Genomic DNA, 7,282 nt, shown 5'->3' with positions numbered 1-7,282 from the left:
TTGTTCATAATAACAGATGTAACAAGATTATTGTTCTTAATGGCAGATGTAACAAGATTATTGTTCATAATAACAGATGTAACAAGATTTTTGTTCTTAATGGCAGATGTAACAAGATTATTGTTCTTAATGGCAGATGTAACAAGATTATTGTTCTTAATAACAGATGTAACAAGATTATTGTTCTTAATGGCAGATGTAACAAGATTATTGTTCTTAATAACAGATGTAACAAGATTATTGTTCTTAATAACAGATGTAACAAGATTATTGTTCTTAATGGCAGATGTAACAAGATTATTGTTCTTAATAACAGATGTAACAAGATTATTGTTCTTAATGGCAGATGTAACAAGATTATTGTTCTTAATAACAGATGTAACAAGATTATTGTTCTTAATGGCAGATGTAACAAGATTATTGTTCTTAATAACAGATGTAACAAGATTATTGTTCTTAATAACAGATGTAACAAGATTATTGTTCTTAATGGCAGATGTAACAAGATTATTTTTCTTAATAACAGATGTAACAAGATTATTGTTCTTAATTACAGATGTAACAAGATTATTGTTCTTAATGACAGATGAAGTAAGACAATATCTCACCTTATCCAGTAGTTTGTTGGCATTACATGTTAAACTGTTAAAGAACATTCTGTGGCTCAGATCACGTATTTCCAAAATAGTTGACAACAAAGCAGCATCTGGGTTAATTATCTGCCTGGAATTAAGAATAAAAAGAAACAAAACAATATTTAAATTACTGTAATGCTTGAATATTGAACTTTTTAAATTTCATCTAAATTTATCACGATTAAAACAAACAATGAGTTGCACGGTTGTCATAAAAGAAATTCTGAGACTATTTGTTCAGAATTTGTGGTGGTCATTTTGGTTTTATCACAAAGAATGATTTAAAAAAATTTGAGGCTCATGTTCTTGGCATATGATTTAGGACAAAGCTGTTTGCAAAGGCTGCTTGTAATTGCTCTCAGAGGGCTTAGAGTTAAAAATTGGAAACACAACAATATGGATTCTGATCAGATTGCATGGATGTTCATACAGTCTTTATATATCTTTTTCATACTTTACAATAGTCAGATCATTATGAGCAGTTGTTTCTATCACTGCTTTATGTCTCCTTAATATAATTTAAATATACCTATTTATATATATGCTTACTAATATCTTCATTTAGTTTCTTACCCTATAGTATGCAGGTAGAATTTAAGAAGATTGTTCAGTTTGTAGAGTGTTACAGCATCTTGTTCCGACACCAAAACCTGCTCCACCCTAACCTACAAAAGAATTGAACATAATTAGGTATGCTATTTCTTAGTAAAGTTCATTGAGAAGTACAAAAGTACGCTTGACAGAAAAGCAAAATGACTGTTTTTCTACATGATACTGTATTGTCAATAAATAAAAATATTGTATAATGTATAATTATGTTATAGATATATTTGTATAAAAAAAATTATTAAAAAAAAAACAACAACATTGTAATTATTTCTTTTTTCTTTATTGAATCAATGTAAAGGAGACAACAATAACGTTATAAATGAGTTATTTTTCTTAATCAAATGCTCTTCAAAATGGAGGAGGATGGTAAACAATCAGTTTGTTATATGAAAATCTGTTTGCTATAAAAACTCCTGATACAAGGAACTAATTCACTATATGCTTACAAGGAACTTCAGATATAACAAGAGCTGTCGGTAGGACAGCACGCTCGACTATTCTAAGTGCTTGATAGTAAAAGAGCCTTGATAATGTTAAATTTTTTAAGATCACAAAAGGTCTAATTTTTTTTTAATAAATTCATGTTATAGGCCTTAGAGAGAGTCTAATTATACAGTATTGGCTTGACTATTCGGGAAGTAATGTCACAAGGTTGTTTTATTGAGTATAATAATACTAATTACCTATGAATACATAAATTTGACAGAAAAGGTACAAAGGCTTCTAATTAAGATGTTTTATCAAGTAAATCACTGCTTTATTATTATGAATGCATAAAATTGTCCCAAAAAAAGGCACAAACCCTTCAGTAGTAATTGAGATAACAGCTTACAAGCAAAACTTTACCATGAATTTCTAAGTTGAAAAAGGGGAGAAAAATCAGCCTAAATGCAAGATAGAATTATGGATCTTTGTCAGTGACCTACAATTATGACCCTAAATGCATATGTGAAGTTTTAAATAAATATCTTTAATAGTTATTGAGATATGTAAAACTTGCATGTAAACATTAACCAAGAGACTAAGTAGAAAAGGGGATATGAATCAGCCTTAATGCAAGATAGAGTTATGGAACTTGGTCAGTGACATACAATTATGACCCTCCAATTATGACCCTAAGTGCATGTGTAAAGTTTCAAGTAAACATCTTTGAAGACCTTTAACCAAAATTTCTAAGTTTCAAAGGGGCAAATAATTCTTCAAATTTTGCAGGCAGAGTTATGCAATTTTGCAATTGTTACTATAAAAAAAGTATTTAAAATTTCAATTGAATATCTCAAGCAATAATTGAGATATTTGACTTTACAAAAAAACTTTAACCAAAATTTCTAAGTTCCAAAGGGGCATAATTCTGTCAATATTGTAGGCAGAGTTATCCAACTTGTCAATCTGATGAACCTTGTTACTATAAATAAGTATTGTAAGTTTCAATTGAATATCTCAAGCAATAATTGAGATATTTGACTTTACAAAAAACTTTAACCAAAATTTCTAAGTTAAAAAGGGGCATAATTCTGTCAATATTGTAGGCAGAGTTATCTAACTTGTCAATCTGATGTACCTTGTTACTATAAATAAGTATTGTAAGTTTCAATTGAATATCTCAGGTAATTATTGAGATATTTGACTTTACAAAAAACTTTAACCAAAATTTCTTGAGATATTTGACTTTACAAAAAACTTTAACCAAAATTTCTAAGTTAAAAAGGGGCATAATTCTGTCAATATTGTAGGCAGAGTTATCCAACTTGTCAATCTGATGTACCTTGTTACTATAAATAAGTATTGTAAGTTTCAATTGAATATCTCAAGTAATTATTGAGATATTTGACTTTACAAAAAACTTTAACCAACGCAGACGCCGACGCGGACGCTGACGCCGACGCCGGGGCGACTACAATAGCTCTCATATTCTTCGAATAGTCGAGCTAAAAACAGATTTTGAATATCCCAATGAGTTTGTTACAAGCAAAGTTTACTGTATATTATAAAAGATGAATCTGTCCCTTATTATCTTATATAAGTTGTTCCTTTGAGAGGTCCATGCTTTATTTGTTTAGTACTTTTGTTTCGTAATTTTTACGAAGATTTTATCATATGTTGTGTAGTCATTGCAAGGCAGTCAGTCTACCTAGCCCACTGTCCTGAATGACCCACCAGTAATTACCACTTTCACTTCAAGTTACCAACTTCTAATCCTACATGATTTCTGAATAAGTGGTGAGAGACAAATGACAATAAGACTTTTTGTCAGAGATGGATTATCAATAAGTCCTTTCTTTGAAGAAACAATGTGAGAGCCATACCTTAAACGGTCGACAAACACCTTCAGTTATATGCCCAAGTATATCTTGAATTGTGTCATCAGTGGCTGAAAAAAGTTTACATGGACTTTTGTTATAGTTATCATGAAATGATCTTCATAAATTAATGCATTTGCAAACATTAAACACTGTAAATACTAAATAACATAGAATTAAAAATGCAACAAGGGTGCCATAGTCACAAAATACGCCCGTTTACGAAAGCTTTAGATGGAGATGGGGGCATTATGGATAAGTGTTATCTAGCAAGCAAGTTTTTATTCTTGGCACTGTTTTGTTAAATGAACCTTAAAACAAATCAGTAGAGAAGATATGCACAGGATGTGTGACCTTGACCTTGGTCGCAGGGACCTGAATTTTATGCACGGCACTCAGCCTCACAATGTTGAACATTTGTGCCAAATTATATTGAAATCCCTCTATGCATGTAGAAGTTTTGCTCCAGACAAGCGTTTTTCTATGAGCTCTAACTGTGACCTTCACCTTTGACCTAGAGACTTTGGTTCATGTGCAGGGCACTACGTCTCATGGTGGTGAACAATTCTATAAAGTAACATTAAAAATTCCTCCATGCATGTAGAAAATATGCTCCGGACAACATTCTGGATATTTAATCATCTCCAGTGACCTTGACCTTGCAAATATTAACCTAAATTAAATGTGTCACACCTGTAGTCATGAGAGTTACCATTTGTGCTACAATCCATCAATAAATGATGACTAAATGGTCCCTATACACATCTTCAAATTTTTATCTGAACTTTGACCTCTATGTGTAACATTGACTTTGGTCGCAGGGATCTGAATTTTGCGTGCGACACTCAGCCTCACAATGGTGAACATTTGTGCCAAGTTATATTGAAATCCCCCTATGAATGTAGAAGTTTTGCTCCGGACAAGCGTTTTTCAATGAGCTCTAAGTGTGACCTTGACCTTTGACCTGGAGACCTGGATCATGCATGGAGCAATACATATCATGGTGGTGAACATTTCCATAAAGTATTATAAAAATTCTTCCATACCCCATGTAGGAGATATGCTCCAGACAAAATCTGGATATTTCACCATCTTTAGTGACCTTGACCTTGCATATATTTGACCTAAAGTACATGTGTCACAGCCGTAGTCATGATAATGACCATTTGTGTGTTACAATCCCTCAATAAATGATGATTAAATCGTCCCTATAAACATCTTCATATTTTTATCTAAACTTTGACCTCAATGTGTGACCTTGACCTTGGCTGCAAGGACCTGAATTTTTGTGCGCGACACTCCGCCTCACAATGGTGAACATTTGTGCCAAGTTATATTGAAATCCCTCTATGCATGTGAAGTTTTGCTCCGGACAAGCGTTTTTCAATGAGCTCTAAGTGTGACCTGACCTTTGACCTAGAGAACCTAGTTCATGTGCGTGACATGGCTTCTCATAATGGTGAACATTTCTATGAAATTTCATTAAAATCCCTCCATGCATGTAGGAGATATGCTCCGGACAAAATCTGGATATTTCATCATCTTTAGTGACCTTGACCTTGTATATATTGACCTAAATTATATGTATCACAGCCATAGTCTTGATAATGACCATTTGTGTTACAATCCCTCAATAAATTGATGACTAAATGGTCCATATACACATCTTCATATTTTTTATCTGAACTTTGACCTCTATGTGTGACCTTGACCTTGGCCGCAAGGACCTGAATCTTGCGCGCGACACTCAGCCTCACAATGGTGAACATTTGTGCCCAAGTAATATGAAATCCCTCTATACATGTGGAAGTTTTGCTCCGGACAAGCATTTTTCAATGAGCTCCAAGTGGTGACCTTGACCTTTGACCTAGAGACCTGGTTCATGTGCGCGACACTGCTCCTCATAGTGGTGAACATTTCTATTGAAGTTTCATGAAAAATCCCTCCATACATGTAGGAGAGCTGAACTGATATTTACTTGAAAATTAAAATATAATTAAATTTCTATGAGAAAGTATTTACATTTGATAAGGTAATTACTGTATGATCATTATGAACAAATACCAAGTCTACAGAACACCATAGTTATCACAGTTAAGAATCTTGAACAATGAATGAAACATGTGTAAATAAATGTTACATTCTTTTAGAACATTACTCAAGGTCCAAGAAAGCGGATTATTTTATGCCCTTTGATTAATTTTTCTATTTTTAGAATTGAAAGTGAAAGAAGATCAAGGGGAAGTAATTGTGTAAGTCATTTATGAACAAAGTAATAACTTTGTTGTCGCCCTTTGATTAAATTCTATTTACAAAATCTGGATATTTCATCATCTTTAGTGACCTTGACCTTGTATATATTGACCTAAAATTATATGTATCACAGCCATAGGTCTTGATAATGACCATTTGTGTTACAATCCCAATAAATGATGACTAAATGGTCCATATAACATCGTTCATATTTTTATCTGAACTTTGACCTCTATTGTGTGACCTTGACCTTGCCGCAAGGACCTGAATCTTGCACGCGACAATCTGCCTTTACAATGGTGAACATTTGGTGCCAAGTAATATTGAAAATCCCTCTATACATGTGGAAGTTTTGCTCCGGACAAGGCATTTTTCAATGAGCTCTAAGTGTGACCTTGACCTTTGACCTAAAGAACCTGGTTCATGTGCGCTACACTGCTCCTCATAGTGGTGAACATTTCTATGAAGTTTCATTAAAATCCCTCCCATACATGTAGGAGATATGCTCCGGACAAAATTGACGCCGCCCGCCCGCCCGCCAGGGGCCGTTCCCATAATACGGTCCCGTTTTTCAAACGGGCGTATAAAAATGCATTTACACTTCAACCTGCTTTGCCAACCTTAATAAAAGAAGTTGGAAATTCACAGAGAAATTTATAAGCATTGACCCTTCTTTTTTTCTAACAGGGGAACTAGGGACACTCTTTTGCCTGAGAAAAAACAATCTTATTTGCATATGTTAATATATAAAACATTAATAAAGTTTCAACATAATGATGCTTTATAAAATCACTAAAATTAGAAAATTGTCCTTCTTCCTTAAGGAAAAATTTTCAGACCAAGCAAACTTAAAGTCCTTTTAAAAGAGTAATACCATGTATGATTAGAAAGTTTGTAAAAAAATCATCAATTTTTATTTGAAAAAACTTGACTTATCACAAAACCTGTTTTGTTTTATGCTGTTGAAAAGAAAAATGTATACATGGGATCTACTAGTGAACTTAAGTTTTAAGCAAGTTTACATTAAAAAAAGAATAGCCCCAAAAACACTTAAAGCTTTTCCCAAATCTATAGAACTGTCAAGTCACTTAAGCTTTTCCCAATTCTATAGAAATGTCAATAGTTATTTAATGTTGAGGTATAAAAATATATTTTGAGAGATTGAAAACATTAAAGACTATATCATTTTGTTTTACAATCAAAAGCTTTTAGGCTATTATTTTACTAAGTCTGAGAAATTATAAGGTTAAACTTCATCCTTGTATTTTTTAAGCAAAAATAGAATAAAAATCAATACAAGTATATATAGAAACCTTACAATATTGGTTTACAAAAAAATATAATCATTTTAATATCTAATCTTTGACTAATGTTTAAGGAAGACTAAAAATAAAATTTTAAATTACAGATTGAATAGCAGATGAGCTTAAAACAGATTTTTTTCTTATATCTATAATGGTCTTAAGAATTATAATCACTCTACAG

General features: G+C 32.4%; 1 long non-coding RNA gene across 1 annotated transcript; it reads right to left on the bottom strand.

Moving 5' to 3' along the window:
- Positions 1 to 521: 521 nt before the first annotated feature.
- On the bottom strand, positions 522 to 3,713 carry LOC132732402 (uncharacterized). The gene is made up of 3 exons (XR_009626031.1): positions 3,551 to 3,713; positions 1,209 to 1,300; positions 522 to 723 (listed from the first exon to the last, which is right to left on the bottom strand). It is a non-coding gene; the product is annotated as an uncharacterized LOC132732402 (long non-coding RNA).
- Positions 3,714 to 7,282: the final 3,569 nt, after the last annotated feature.

The sequence above is a fragment of the Ruditapes philippinarum genome, unplaced genomic scaffold (assembly GCF_026571515.1).
Source record: "Ruditapes philippinarum isolate M1 unplaced genomic scaffold, ASM2657151v2 ctg25474_1_1_1_1, whole genome shotgun sequence".
NCBI lineage: Eukaryota > Metazoa > Mollusca > Bivalvia > Venerida > Veneridae > Ruditapes > Ruditapes philippinarum.
This window is presented reverse-complemented; position numbering and strand designations above follow the sequence as displayed.